The sequence below is a fragment of the Leptonychotes weddellii genome, chromosome 2 (genome assembly GCF_054177405.1).
Source record: "Leptonychotes weddellii isolate Sample4059 chromosome 2, ASM5417740v2, whole genome shotgun sequence".
Lineage (NCBI taxonomy): Eukaryota > Metazoa > Chordata > Mammalia > Carnivora > Phocidae > Leptonychotes > Leptonychotes weddellii.
The window spans coordinates 71,044,575-71,060,964 of NC_138370.1; the positions used below are offsets into that span (position 1 = coordinate 71,044,575).

The 16,390-nt window shown below is 35.9% G+C and overlaps 2 long non-coding RNA genes and 1 other non-coding gene across 3 annotated transcripts in view; 2 read left to right on the plus strand and 1 right to left on the minus strand.

The window, feature by feature from the left end:
• Positions 1–14,176, plus strand: part of LOC145720106 (uncharacterized) — a 34,703-nt gene extending 20,527 nt beyond the window's left edge. The window contains exon 3 of the long non-coding RNA XR_014142841.1: positions 13,313–14,176. This is a non-coding gene — a long non-coding RNA (uncharacterized LOC145720106). The remainder of the gene's footprint in view (positions 1–13,312) is intronic.
• LOC145720105 (uncharacterized) overlaps positions 1–16,390 on the plus strand; it is a 134,106-nt gene that overhangs the window by 49,935 nt on the left and 67,781 nt on the right. The window lies entirely within an intron of this gene.
• LOC115941480 (U6 spliceosomal RNA) lies at positions 7,310–7,416 on the minus strand. The gene has a single exon (XR_004076236.1). It is a non-coding gene; the product is annotated as a U6 spliceosomal RNA (small nuclear RNA).

A 16,390-nucleotide genomic window follows, 5' to 3' on the forward strand; every position in this document is an offset into this window, starting at 1 on the left:
CACTCCAGCAACCCTCAGTTTGTTTCCTGCAATTAAGAATTCCTCATATCAGTGAGATCATATGATACATGTCTTTCTCTTTTTGACTTATTTCACTCAACATAATACCCTCCAGTTCCATCCACATCGTTGCAAATGGCAAGATCTCATTCCTTTTGATGGATGAGTAATATTCCATTGTATATATATACCACATCTTCTTTATCCATTCATCTGTTGATGGACATCTTGGCTCTTTCCACAGTTTGGCTATTGTGGACATTGCTGCTATAAACATTGGGGTGCACGTACCCCTTCGGATCCCTACTTTTGTATCTTTGGGGTAAATACCCAGTAGTGCAATTGCTGGATCATATGGTAGCTCTATTTTCAACTTTTTGAGGAACCTCCATACTGTTTTCCTAGACTCATTACTTTAAATGCTATTTGTGATGATTCCCAAATTTCTATTTACATTCCTGCACTCTCTATGAGCTACAGACCTGTATATTCAACTGCCTGCTTGTTGCCTCAAATAGGATATCAAATGAGCATCTCAAATTTAACAACTCCGAAACTGAGCACTTAATTTCCACCATCCACCACACCTGCCAATTGGCTCTTACCCTTACTTTCCCCTTCTCAATAAATTCTTGATTCTTTTTTTCCCTTTCATTCCCCAAAGCTAGTCGGTCTAGCTTTGTAGCTAGACCTACAAAGAATAGGTCCTCTCAGTTCTGTCTTTAAAATAAATCCCAAATTCAAGTGATCCTGTCCTATTCTCATCAACTCAGCTACCAGCTAATTCTGAGGATGTCTTGTTAGGTACATTTACATTTATGATAAATATGTCTTTTTCTATTGTTCTCTTTGACAGTATATTATGGTCTTCTTTTCTCATTTTATATATATGTATATACATACATATTTACATGTATGCATATATATAATAAATAAATATATGCATATGTGTATTTACACATACATGTATGTATCTATTGTTAACAGAAATTCAACTGAGTAGGGCGCCTGGGTGGCTCAGTCGTTAAGCATCTGCCTTTAGCTCAGGTCATGGTCCCAGGGTCCTGGGATCGAGTCCCACATCAGGCTCCCTGCTCCACGGGAAGCCTGCTTCTCCCTCTCCCACTGCCCCCTGCTTGTGTTCCCTCTCTCACTATGTCTCTGTCAAATAAATAAATAAAATCTTTAAAAAAAAAAAAAAGAAATTCAACTGAGTAAATTTAAAGATCACATTGGCTTTATTCAGTGATTCATGAATCAGGCAGCATCCCATCTAGGAGTAGAAAGGAGCTCCATTGCCCTGTAGACAAGAAAAGGCTTTTAAAGGCAGAAAAAGGGCAGAAAGAAGATTATTAGTAAAGAATGCATTGTTTCAGGCAAGGTCACCTTCCCAATGGGAATGAAAGGGCCTGTTGGGTGGATTACCTCATTAATGCTGATCAGGTAATTCCAGATTGATTGATGAAGGCTTACATTCTTGGCTGGTTGAAACTGCAATTAGATTAGGTATTAAGTCTCGGTTTGCTGACATGGAGTTTAGCAGAAGTGACTCCATTTTGGGCCTGCTGTCTCCTTTTTAACACTACGTATAACTTTTGGTCTAAATAATATTTGTCACCTTGTCTAAATTTGTTAGCCCAGATTCCTTTTGTTTCATATTTACCTCATATTTAATCTTTATTTTAATCCTTTGTCTTTTTAAGGATGGTCTACTAGACAACATTTTGTTTTTTGTTTTTTTTAAATCAATTGAGTCTCTACCAATTCAATGAATATATTTATGCTATTTGTAGGTATCATGTTATATAGTTCTGCTAGGATTTATTGCTCCATATCATTGCATATTTTTCTACTTACTATACCTTTCCCCCCACTTTTCTTGTTTTCCATTGCATAGATTACATTTGTTTCTTTTGGCTTAAAGTTATATATTCTATTTTATTTTCAAGCTGGTTGCCTTTGTAATAATGCCTGTTGCCCTTAAGACTGGTACTGATGTTTATTTACCCCAACTAATTTATCTTATTAATATATACATTGTTACTTTTAATAAGACAAGCACTTTGATATACTCTTATGTCCTTTTTTTTTGTCTCTCTCTCCGTGTCTATCACAGCAATATTGTCTAGAATATTAATTCTAGGTAATAAATATACTTTATCTTTTCCTGGTTTAAATTTTTTAAATTTAATTTTTAGACAAAAAGAAACTTTGCTAAGATATATAATTACTTTTACTTTTCATGCCCTTTGAGTATATACTGAATTATTATGTTCTATTATATTATATTATTATATTATATTATATTATATTACATTATATTATATCCTATCTTCCTCCTTTTTTCCCTCCTTCCGTTTGTCTCTCTCTCTCTTTTTTTCTTTCTTGGTTTTTTTTTTTTTTTTTTGCAAGTAGTATTTAAACATGGATTTTTGTGTGGCAGAACTTCTGAGACCCCATATGCCTAAATATGTTTTTTTTATACCCTCAAATTTTAATTTTGCTGTATAGAAAATTCTAGGTTCAGAGGTCTTTTCCTTCAGTGCTTTAAAAATATTACTTCATTGATTAGCATTCATTAAGGTGCCAAGATATCTGAGGACAATTAGATTTTTTTTTTTTTTAATTGTAGGTGACTAGCTTTTTTACTCTGGCAACTTTTTAGAATTTTCTCTTTGAAATGCACTTCAGGAAAAGCTGTCTCACTAGGTGTCATTCCCCAACCTTGAGCTTATTGATGGAGGAGTGGAGAATATGCTACAAGTCTCTGATCAGCTCTAGCCCTATTTCAATCACAGCTTCCAGCAGGGTTTTACTTTGTCTTGACATTGTCATGCATACCTAGTCACCCAAGAGTTGGGCTATTGCTAGTTGAATTCTGCAATGAAGGGGCAAATAGTAACTATCCTAAGACAATTCTGGGGATGGGCAAGAATAAAACCTAAACATTTGCCTTCCACCTAGTTTCTCACTGCAGTGTTTTCTGCTTCTCTGCCCTAGGCTGCATCCACTATCCCCTCCAACACCTATTCAAGACAGTCTTCACTCTGCATGGATGTCTCCTGCAGTTATAACTGCCATTAATACCTGGAATCTCTGTTTTCCTCTTGCTTTTGTAGTTTCTCCAAGGTTGGTTCTGGTTGAGAGAGCCAGCAGGCCACGCTAATTTGCCATGTTGAAAATGTAGGTTAAATTTAATAGGGTTAAAATCCATTTTCTCTCATATAAATCTTGAATAATAGGGGTGCCTGGATGGCTCAGTCGTTAAGTGTCTGCCTTCAGCTCAGGTCATGGTCCCAGGGTCCTGGGATTGAGCCCCGCATTGGGCTCCCTGCTCAGCAGGAAGTCTGCTTCTCCCTCTCCCACTCCCCCTGCTTGTGTTCCCTCTTTAGCTGTCTCTCTCTCTGTCAAAAAATGAATAAAAAATCTTAAAAAAAAAAATCTTGAATAATTGCAGTCATTCTTTTTTTCTTTTGTAGTCATTTCTTAAAAAAAACCCCAAAACAAAAAAATAACAGGGAGACTTTTTTTTGCTTTTGTCTTTGACCTAGGAAATAGTTCACCAAAAAACTCAGTGAAACTTAAAAAGCATAGAAAAAAATAATTTACCAGTCTGTGAAACACTCCTTCCTCTCTGTTTCCTCACTTTTAAGAAGACAAGTGTAGGTCTTATTCAATCATTGTAACTTTCTATACATATTAGATATAGTATAGAAAACCAGGTTTAATGTTTCACGCTGCCACATTCTAACTGTTAAATTTTGGACAGATTCTTTAAACTCCTAGAACTGGAATATCTTATCTACAAGTTGAAAGGGTTGGAGTTCATGACTGATTTTTGTCCCTTTATTTCTTTTTTTTTTTTTCAGCTTTATCAAGATATAATTTACAACTAAAATTGCAAGATATTTAAAGTGTACAACATGATTTAATATATGTATACACTGTGAAAGAATTCTCCCCATTGAGTTAGTTCACACATCCATCATCTCACATATTTGCTTTTTTTTTTTTTTTTTTTTAAAGATTTCATTTACTCATTTGACAGAGAGAGACACAGCGAGAGAGGGAACACAAGCAGGGGGAGTGGGAGAGGGAGAGGGAGAAGCAGGCCTCCCACCCAGCAGGGAGCCCGACGCGGGGCTGATCCCAGGACCCTGAGACCACGACCCGAGCCGAAGGCAGACGCCCAACGACTGAGCCACCCAGGCGCCCCTCACATATTTGCTTTTTTTTTTTTTTTTTTGGTGAGAACATTTAAGTTCTACTTTCTTAGCAAGTTACAATTATACAATACAGTGTTAACAACTATAGTCACCATGTTATCCATTAGATTCTCAGATTTTATTTGTCTTATAACTGAAAGTTTGTACCCTTCACCAACCTCTCCCTGTTTTCTCTATCTCCCAGCCAACCATCAATCAACTCTGTTTCTGAGTTTGCCTTTTGCCTTTCTCTTTCTGGCTTATTTCACTTAGCATAATGCCCTCCATGTTTATCCATGTTGTGGCAAATGGCAGGGTTTCCTTCTTTTTTAAGGCTGAATTATATCTGTATCTATATCTATAATCTATATCTCACATCTTCTTTATCTATCCATCCATTCATCCATTGACAGACACTTAAGTTGTTTACATATATTGGCTATTGTGAATAATGCTGCAGTGAACATGGGAGTGCAGATATTTTTTTCAAGATTATGATTTTATTTCCATTGGATATATATCTCAGAAGTGGAATTACTGGATCATACGGTAGTTCTATTTTTATCTTTTTGAGGAACCTCCATACTGTCTTCCATAGTGACTGCACCAGTTTACATTCCCACCAACAGTGCATGCTGGTTCCCTTTTCTCCACATCCTTGCCAGCATTTGTTATCTCTTGTGTTTTTGTTAATAGCCATTCTAACAGCTGTGAGGTGATATCTCATTGTGGTTTTGATTTGCATTTCCCTAATGGTTAGTGATGTTGAGCGCCTTTCATGAGCCTGTTGGCCATTTGTATGTTTTCTCTGGAAAATGTCTGTTAAGGTTCTTTGCCCATTTTTAAAATTAGATTATTTGTTTTTCTGCTATTGAGTTGTATGAGTTTCTTATATATTTTGGATATTAACCCCTTATTGGATAGGTGATTCGCCAGCATTTTCTTCCATTCCATAGTTTGTCTTTTTATTTTGCTGATAATTTCCTTTGCTATGCAGAAGCTTTTTGGTTTGATGTATGTATGACTACTTGTTTATTTTTGCTTTCTTTGCCTTTGTTTTTGGCATTAAATCCAAAAAAATCATTGTGAAGACCAGTATCAAGAAGCTTACTCCTCATGTTTTCTTCTAGAAGTCTTTCGGTTTCAGGTCTTAAATTCAAGTCTTTAATCCATTTTGAGTTTATTTTTGTGTATGGTATAAGAGAGAGACTCAGTTTTATTCTTCTGCATGTGGCTATCCAGTCTTCCCACCACCATTTATTAATTTCCCCATGGTATATTCTTAGCTCCTTTGTCATAAGTTAATTGACCATCTACACATGTGTTTTATTCTGGGCTCTCTATTCTTTTCCATTAGGTTCCTTTCTACTTTGTGATTTTATGATGGTGATTATATGGAGTTTTCAATAATTTATTTTATTCCTAAAAATTCTTACTGTTGTGAAATCCTTGTCTACCATTGATGAACAGTTTTATAAAATTCTGCAGATAAATAGTAAGTACGTGGTATGAAAAAAGCAAATTATTAGCCTCTAGGATTAGCAGTTGGCATGTATGTTCACGTTACAGTAGTGGCCCACCACTTCAAGTGTCCATGGGAATGAATTGTAGAGAGTTTGAAAAAAAAGTACAAATGTATTTGTGAAATATATTGCTGCTAGGCTATATTTTAAATAATTTAAATCAGATTCTCTAGACTTGGGGACAAGGCCTAGATATTTTTTAAAAGCTAGATTTTTCTAATTTGCAGGGAAAGTTGAGAGTAATTAAAAGCTAATAAGCTAAAGGTAATGGAAGAGGCAAAAGTGAAAGAGATTCAGTTTGAACAGTTCAATTTGAACGGTTTTGAAAAAATTCAAAATATAAATGACAATTTTGAAGTAATATACAACAAATTTAATAACTCAACTGAATTATGGAAATACATAATTTGAAAAAAATTAAAAAGAAAACTACTGCTAAAGCACAAATTAAAACTCCTTTTCCAGTTCAAGTTTGTGAAATACATATTGGATATTGGATATTGGATATTAGATATAATACACATAGTGTTTTTTGCTTCTCTTTGGACTGTTTGGGAATCAAATGAAAATCCCTGCTAAGTTCCAGGCATTTTCTCATTTGATTTCTGAAATTGTTTTATTTTTAAAGATAAGTATGTATGAAAAGAAAGCTTCAGAAGGCAAAATGATTATTTCTCTAAAGCATATATAAGAAGTACTCATTATCTAAGGGTAAGGAATAATTGATAAGTGGTGTATTCATTTCCTAGGATTGCTCAAACAGTTCACCACAAATTTGGTGTCTTAAAACAAGAAAAATTTATTCTCTCACAATTCTGGAGGGCAGGTGTCAGCGGAGCTGTCCTCCCACCAAAGGCTCTAGGGGAGAATTCCTCTTTGCTCTTCTAGTTTGGAGTGGTTCCTGGCATTTCTTGGCTTGCAGCAGCATAATTCCAATCTAATCCTCTATCTTCGCATGGCTTTCCTTTCATGTATCCCTAGGTGTTTTTTTTTGTCTTTTATAAGGAGGCTAACTGAATTTAGGGTCCACCCAAATTCAGTATGCTCTCATCTGGATCCCTACCCTAATTACATCTGCAAAGACTCTATTTCCAAATAAAATCATATTCTGAGGTTCTGGTGGACATTAACCTTTAGGGGTACTGTTCAACCTACCATACCAGGTAAACACCATCTATGATGAATCTGTTAAATATGGAGACCAAATTTTTATAGTAAATAGTGTGTGTGTGTGTGTGTGTGTGTTATGGGAAGAATTCTTTAATACAAATTAATAAAAAATAAATTAATAAAATAAAAAATAAAAATTAATAAAGAATTAGTTCTTTAATTAGAATTTCTCTGAAATGTGAAACTAAAAAAAAACCCCTACATTATATTGGCTATAATTGCATCTATGTATGAATTATTAGTGTTTACATATATACACTTTGTATATATATATGCACATACATACATACAGATACAACACCATTTGCTTCATGGTTTTGTTCTCCAGAAGAATCATAAGAAGGCTCATATTTTCAAAAACATCTGTAAACTTCATTTATTTTCCAAGAGGTCTTTTTAAATCTTTTTTTTTTTAATATGGAATATTTCATGAATTCGCACGTCATCCTTGCGCAGGGGCCATGCTAATTTTCTCTGTATCATTCCAATTTTCGTATATGTGTTGCTGAAGCAAGCACTTAAAATCTTTTTTTTTTTTTAAGATTTATTTATTTTTTAGAGAGAGAGAGCACAAGTGGGAGGGGCAGAGGGAAAGGGAGAGAATCTCAAGTGGACTCCAGGACGAGCACAGAGCCTGAGATCATGACCTGAGCCAGAACCAAGAGTTGGAGGCTTAACTGACTGTGCCACCCAGGAGCCCCAAAATCTTTTTATATTCACACACCACACACACATATACCACAGACACCAAACAAACATCTTGTACCAGATAGGCAGACACACACACACACGCACACACACGCACACACTCACCACCCCACATTTATACCACACTAGACATACACCACACATATAGCCCACAGTCCAGGGGGCAAAGTAGACATTTAAACAAATAAGGATAGTGCAGTGTGATTCATGATTGTGAGAAATGTTCATGAGGAGGAAGTAATGAATGATTTAGGGAAAGTGGTGTCGGGAAAGGCTTCACTGAGGAAGTGAAGTACAAACTAATCCTGATAATTGAGTAGGAATTCATCATTTAAAAAAGTGAAATTATGGAGATAACATTTCTACTCTAAGAAGTGCTGTTAGAACCTAGGAATTAGAGCAATATCAAGACAAGCCACTCTAAGATATGATTGAAATGAGCAGCTAAAGACTTAGTGATAAGATGCTTATGTCCTATTAACTGTTTTTATGTCTTAAAATTCTACCACAAACAGAATAAGAAAATAAATAGCTATGTACTGGGGCGCCTGGGTGGCTCAGTCGGTTAAGCATCTGCCTTCGGCTCAGGTCATGATCCCAGGGTCCTGGGATCAAGCCCCACATTGGATTCTCTTTCGGACTCCCTGCTCAGTGGGGAGCCTGCTTCTCCCTCTCCCTCTGCCCCCCACCCCACCCCGCTTATGATCTCTCTCTCTCTGTGTCAGATAAATAAATAAAATCTTTAAAAAAATAAATAGCTATGTACTAACATAATAGGATATAATTTAGGAGTTACAGTACTATAGAGAAAGGAAAGATTAGTGTGGTGTGGAATGTTCTGAAAGTCTTTAAGAGAAATGAAGTTTGAAACTCAGCCTTGATGATGAAGAAGAATTGGAGAGATGGGAGAGAGGAGGTTGATGACAACAATACCATGGGTGCCCTGGAAGGAAAGAATGTCAAGAGGAAGAAATGATTAATGTCTTGGAACCCAAGTAAGATAAGATTGAAAGGAGACCAGGACACCTGGCTGGCTCAGTTAGTAGAGCATGCAACTCTCAATCTCTGGTCATGAGTTCAAGTCCCATGCTGGGCATTGAGCCTACTAAGGGGGAAAAAAAAAGAAGACCAACCACTAGAAGGGCCTTGGTGATATTCCAAGAACAGGCTTGGGTTCCCAGAATAAGTGAATTTGTATTGGGTTAAGGAGTGAATGGTGTTTTGTTTTGGGTGGCAAATGAATGCTCAGAGACTGAGTATGCCTTTGCCAGAAATTTATTTAAACACAGGTTCACTGCAGGAATTCCACAAGCCAATAGCTTATAGGATAATGTCTCTTAATAAGCTCGTAAAGATATAACATGCTCCAAAGACATGATAGATTTATTACACTGTTGCTCCAGGCAAGTGGAGATGAAAGGAAAAAAGTCAAAATTAGGCTGAAGTATACACCTTTATAGGACTTGATACTTAGGAGTGATGGCTTAACCAGGGGAGAAATGCCGGCTGCCAGCACAAAAATAAAAGTCCTCTGTTGCTAAAGCATGTTGCTAGGGATCACCGGGGCTGGTATTGACAGGCCACAGGGGCTCCTTTGCAGGTGCCACTTCACTTTTCACCACTGCTGGTAGGAGTTGCCTTTACTGTGGCAGAGCTAACATCCCCAAAATCTTTGGAGAGCTTTTTAGATCAGCAGAGAGTCTCCTTGCCCAGACAGAACATTCTCAGATAATCCTTATAAACTTTGGGTGTTTATAGTGTAATATCCCCCTGCCATAGTTGTTTCTTCATGTTTTTTGATAAGCCCCAGTGAGGCACGTTGGCAGCTGAGCTACTGAGTTCTTATTGGTGAGAACAGTCTTTGTCATAATCAAATGGATTAAAAAACTTCACGTAGTTCATAAACAAGTGGATTTGAAATCATATCAAACCAATACACAACAGGTAGGGAATAAACAAATATGTAAAGAGGTACTGTGTGTCCTTTGATGTCTTAGATTAATAACTCAACTGAATTCTGGAAATACATAATTTGAAAAAAATTAAAAAGAGAATTTAGTAAGGAGCCAGTGGTTTTAAGTGCTAGATTAAGGAATTATCAATGGCTGAAGAATTAAAGGAAAACGGTTGATAGGGAATTTGAGCTACTTGGAGGTACTGGTGGGTCTGTATCAGTGACTTTTAAAGTTTTCTGACTGTATCTTCAGTAAAAAATAAATTTTATGTTGTGATCAATAATAGGCACAAACACACATAACTGAAACAGAAGTTTCAAATATCAATACTACTTCCCTACTACAAGGGAAACACTTCTTTTTAATATTTTTATTTTTTTAAATTTTATTTTTAATAATGAAAATCAGGACTTCTGTTATGCAGTGCACGTCAGCTTTGGACTGTCGATCTGAGTTTTGGCTGTCTAAGATTGGTTTTTGACTGTGAGAAGGATTATATATTTTAAAAACATTTGTATTTTATATATTGTAAAAATATTCTAACTATTCCTAAAATTTCTTGTTTAACTTACAATTTACTTATTCAATTTATGTAAAATAAAATAACCATATTTTGGAAGACTTTGATTTATGATCATTTAATCCAGTTGAAAAGATTAAACTTGCTTGAACAATAAATCTCATTTACAAGTTTAATTACACATTATGAAACATTTTTTTTTTTTAAGATTTTGTTTATTTGACAGAGAGAGAGAGCACAAGCAGGGGGAGCGGCAGAGGGAGGGGGAGAAGCAGACTCCCCGCTGAGCAGGGAGCCCTGGGATCATGACCTGAGCCGAAGGCAGTTGCTTAACCTCTTGACCCATCCAGGTGCCCCTATTATGAAACATTTAAATTGCATTTAATAAATTTAATATGTTTGATTTTCCTTTTAAGTACTTCAAATGCTTGACTAGGCAAGCAATGACTTTATTAAGCAACACTCCTTTAAAGTACTTAACTCTTTTAAATGTGATTAATTAACCCCAGAAATGAAGTAAATTTCAGGTTCTTCTAAACATGTTCAGGATGTGAAAAAAAATTACTCCTAAAATTAGTCAGGAGCAAGGTAGTCTACTAACCTTTTTGGAAAGTAACATTTCTGATGAAATGTTTAAACAATTTTACTAATAGATTTAAGAGCCTCTTCTGAGAAACCCCTCCTCATTGTCAATCATGGAAGGACCCTAACAACTTTTAACCAGTCTTACAAGGAGTTTAATGATCTTTAATTAGGTCTTCTATATCTAGTCTTGCAATGAGTATCTAACTCCTCTTTTTTAAAAAATTTTAATCCTATGAAATATCACTAATAGGACACAAATCTTTGAAATGGTTCTTTTAGGAAGCCCTTCCTCATAGCAAGTTTGAAATAAAATTTAAAATAAAATAATTTGTAACATGCTTATGTTGAAGGATAATTTTTTAAAAGAGGCAATATCATGGATCTTGTACAAATATAAATATGTGTCAGGTATTTTATTTAATTAATAATAAGGAAGCCAGTAATATGTAAAACAGAAATTAGAGGCAATCAGGGACTGTGAAATGAATTTGCTAATAGCTACAAATAGGTTCTTCTTTGGAATGGGGGTGATGGTGGTGAAATTGATTGTACTTCTGTGGGACAAAATTCATTTGCATCTCTATGGATAAGAATCATTTACATGCTATCATTTTTTAATAATTTGCAGAGTTGTATAACAGCTTAGTTAGAGATAAAGAAAGGGGCAGACGTCCAGATAACGTGGAGGCATACACTAGACAATGCTTAATGTTCCTTTGAAAGGACACTCATTAATCTTCCCTTGCCCATTTCAATGTCTTTCACAATTTTCCCCATAATTTCCCCACCTGATGATCACAATAATATTAAAGATTATTCACACACACACACACACACACACACACACAGGGCTGGTCTCATTTGGTTTAGTCTAATTTTTTACATAGGTGCAGCAGGGTGTTAATATATGTCTCCTTGAATTGGCTTTACAAATCTAGAGTCATACTTCATATATCCAGAAAACAGAACCTTGTTACAAGACAATATTCCAAATAATTACAATAACATTTCCCACATTAATTTGCTCAGTTCTATGTATTCTTGTTCCACTGGATCTTAGATTAGGAATCTGCTTTCTTAAAGCCTTCTGTTTCATGGAAAAAAATCCTGAAAATCAGTTCACTGGTAGTTGTCTACACAATATCAGTTCAGAAACCCGTACCCCAAAGTCAATTATTTGAAGTGCCAATGGTTTAACGTAACAGTCTTTTTTCCATGAGGCTCTGAGACTCTCTTTTGTTGAAGAAGACCTATGGCTTTGTTCTTTTCTCCTTAACTAATCAGAGGTGTAATAAAGTCAACATAAAGCACAGAAAATTATTTTAATAAGAGACCTAAGTCTAGCACATTTATTAAAGTATTAAAAATTCAACTTCCTTATTTTTTCAGAATTTTAGAAATATTTGATTTATATAAGTGCCCATTTATCTCTATAAGCTAATCAGAATAGATATCCTTTAAGAGACCTCATAATTAATTAATATGCTCCAGAGACAGGAAAATATTTTGCACTCTCTCAATGAAGAGTGAAACCCTTTGAACTTAAGTTAAACTCACATACCTTTCAACTTAAAAATCAGAAATCTGAAATCAATTATACATTTTCTATTAGAATCACAAAACTAATTTGTTATATTCTCCAATGTGCCAATTCTTTTAAACATTACAAGAACTTTAAGTTACAAAAAGTATTCATAATCAAGAGTATTAATATTATGGATTGATTTACTTCTTAATTCCTTTACTCTAAAACTATCCTGGGGCTTAAGAAAATACTTCCCACTAAAGGAACAATTTTGTCATTCCAAACAAGTTGAGGTTATATCAACAATTCACTTCCATGCTATTGTGACTATTTCAACCCAGGCATTGAGGCTAGAACATGGGATCTGCTTTTGCAGATGTGTGGGTGTTTCTTCCCTAGCAACAGATAATGTTATAATTTCTATGAGCATAGGGTCCTTCAAGTCCATGCACGTTAGATGGCTCTGGTTTTACAACCTATTATTTTTAGGATAAAATTATACCCTTGGTAAATTCTTTCTTTTGATTCGACAAGAGAAAAGTCTGTATCCCTACAAAGGCTGCAGTAAACTTTTTTTATCTTTTTTTTTTTTTTAAAGATTTTATTTATTTGACAGAGAGAGACACAGTAAGAAAGGGAACACAAGCAGGGGGAGTGGGAGAGAGAGAAGCAGGCTTCCCGCTGAGCAGGGAGCCCTATGCGGGACTCGGGACTCGATCCCAGGCCCTTGGGACCATGACCTGAGCCGAAGGCAGATGCTTAATGACCCAGGTGCCCCAACTTTTTTATATCTTGACGATATTCTGCATTTCTTGGACTATCCTATAATACTTTAATGTATTTAAGTTACCTTATAAGACATCTTATTGACATTCCCTTGGAGCTTCATTACCTCTCATACCTTTTACTGAGATAATTCTCAAGTCATTCAATGATATTTCAAACTTGCATACCTTGGACATCTTTGTTCTTAGAGAAACAAAATCAAACACCGAATCCAACCCAACCAACCCAAACAACCCAAACAACAAAAAATAGCAACAAAAACTGATGACAAGCATATATTGTTAAATGAGCATGTCTTTTGAGGGCCTTATCTCTTTCTCCAATCTGCTTTTCAGAAGACCTGCACAAGAAGACTTGTTAAACTAGCTATGAAGAGGATAAAATTTTCAGAGTATTATTATGCAGAGAAGAATTATAGTGCTTCTATATATTACTAAAATTACCAACAGATTCTGCTGAATATGACATCTATTCCAAACATGATAGAGCTTCTAAATGAGAAAATGCTGAATAAAAACATGTTATGTATACCTGGATCTGTACCTTTATCTGACATTCTTATTTTCCACTCTCTCTATTCAATCAGAAAACACCCTCTGCTCTATATAGGCACATTTTCTTCATGTTCCTCAAACATGTTAAGTTTATTCTAGCTCCATTCCCACCTCCGCCCATTCTCTTAGGATGCTCTCCTTACCCAGAATGCCTTAAAAATTCCTCAGCTTTTCTAAGCTCTACCATCTTTTCAGGATCAGCTTGAGCTCTCCCCTCCCCATTTGAGGTTTTTGGGGTTATTCTAGTCCTCAGTGACTTCTCTTTCTCTGACATTTTATGGCATAGATCATCTGCTTCAACCAAGTTAGCACTAGTATTAAGAATGTTTATTTCCATTCCCCTGAGTGAAATTTCTTTAGGCAAAGAACCTGGCATATCATTAGGACTGATTACCAATAGGGCTTAGCACAGTGCTGAGGACATAGAAGGATCTTAAAGGAGATCAATTACAGTCAAGATTCCTTAGGGCGGTGACTTTTATCATTTTATTTCTAGCACCTAGCACTGGCCTTAACACTCATTAAGTGTTAATTGAATGAAACAAATTTTTCTCAGTAAATACTTTCTAATCTAAAGATTGTTCTATGCAGTTTTAAGTAAAAACATAAAGTGATGTTGAAACAGTTTGCTTTTCATATTGTGGATGGATAGAACTAGAAGACAATTTTGTTTTGTTTCTTTTTTTTAAATTTAATTTTATAATGTTATGTTAGTCACCATACATTACATCATTAGTTTTTGATGTAGTGTTCCATGATTCATTGTTTGCCTATAACACCCAGTGCTCCAAGCAATACGTGCCCTCCTTAATACCCAACCCAGGCTAACCCATCCATCCCCCCAACCCCCTCCCCTCTAAAACCCTCAGTTTGTTTCTCAGAGTCCATAGTCTCTCATGGTTCGTCTCCCCCTCTGATTCCCCCCTAGAAGACAATTTTCTTAATAATTAGTGATAACCAGAAGTTACTGTTACTGTGAGCTGTTGAAGAAGCATGAAATTACTGTGCATTTGTCAACTGATATCTTTACTCTAACACATTCTAACCTATGGAAATATACCTGGCTTGCTATGGCAACAAAATATTTTGTTTTTTCCCCTACACCCAATAATTTTATTCTGGCCACTATCCGACGCACTTGATTTATTCAGACTTGAAATATTTCCTCAGTAAAGCTAAACTTGAACCAGATTGTGATCTCCCTGCCTCCTAGGTCACCATTCCGTAAGGATCCATTTTGTGATTTTTAATTTCATATATATATAACATTCTCCTTTTTGCCTGTTTCATTCCATTGTAGTTACTAGGCACAACACCATTACCCTCTCGAGCAAGGCTTTTAAAGTGTAACACAGAAGACTTTTTCACAGATGTTGAGTATGCAAGCTATATAGAGACAGGCAATCATAGGTTCATAGTATATGTTTGACTAACAAATATAATTTAAGTGTGAATCATAGGAATCATTCATGAATAAATCTCAAAATGCCTAGTGAAAAAATCACCAATAACATCTGGGTACTAATATACACTGAGTGAAATATAGGGATACATATCTGTATTAGTAATCTATTGCTGTGTAACAAATTACCACAAACGGAAGTTTGTTTATTTATTAAGATTTATTTATTAGAGAGAGAGATTGTGCCTTAGTAGGGGGAGGGGCAGAGAGAATCTTTAAGCAGACTTCCCACTGAGCGCAGAGCCCTACTTGGGGCTCATCTCACAACCCTGAGCCAAAACCAAGAGTCAGACACTTAACCAACTGAGCCACCCAGATGCTTCCAAACTTAGTAGTTTAAAACAATACCCATGTATTACCTCAAAATTTCCTGGGTCAGGAGTCTGGGTGTGGCTTAGCTGAGTCCTCTTCTGGGGCTTTCAGAACACTGAATCTAGACATCAGCATGGCTGCATTCTGTAGGGAACCAGGGTGGTCTACTTTGCTATATTGATTATTTTAATTTAAAGTTACTTAAGAGATAGCCAGTGCAAGAAGAATACTCTGAGCCCCCTTTGTTTCCAGAAAGCAGGAAATAAATCTCTCAAGTGGAAGGTACCCTCCCTGTACCAGGATGTAGATAGACCTCTTTATTGTCAGAGATAGGGAATTCAGGGCCAAAGAAGCCTATATAAACAAATCTTGTTACTTTCATTAATTTACTATGCCAGCCCAAATTCTGTTTAGAATTCCTAACTAGCTGAAGCTCCCAAGCATATATTTTCTTTATCCTATCAATTCCTCACAGATTTATGCCTCTTTGTCCAAAATGTATAGAAGCTACCTGCTTTGGTCATTTCTTTGGGTCTTAATTTCATTATTGGACCTCCAAGTCCTGGCTCTGCCACTGACCCATTGATAAATATAGACAAGTCAGTTAACCCTCTTTCTTTTTTTTTTTTTTTAAGATTTTATTTATTCGACAGAGAGGGAACACAAACAGGGGGAGTGGGAGAGGGAGAAGCAGGCTTCCCTCAGGGGAGGGAGCCCGATGCGGGGCTCGATCCCAGGAGCCTGGGACCATGACCTGAGCTGAAGGCAGACGCTTAACAGCTGAGCCACCCAGGTGCCCTGTCAGTTAACCCTCTTAGGAAGAACTAGATTTTTTCTGCATTTTTTTTCAGATGCTGATATTCCAAAATTCTTGATTCTATCTTGAAGTTTCTTTGTAGGCAGAGGAGACACAATATCAGAAACATGGTCGCAATTCAATAGATGTTAGTTTACTGAGGTAAAAAATTCACCCTACGTTATAACGTGTATATAGAGAAATTATAGTTACTGAATGTAGTCTACAACTAATTCACCCTTTCCATACAACCTTCATGAACAAATTGGAAGGGAGAAAAAAAACTCAA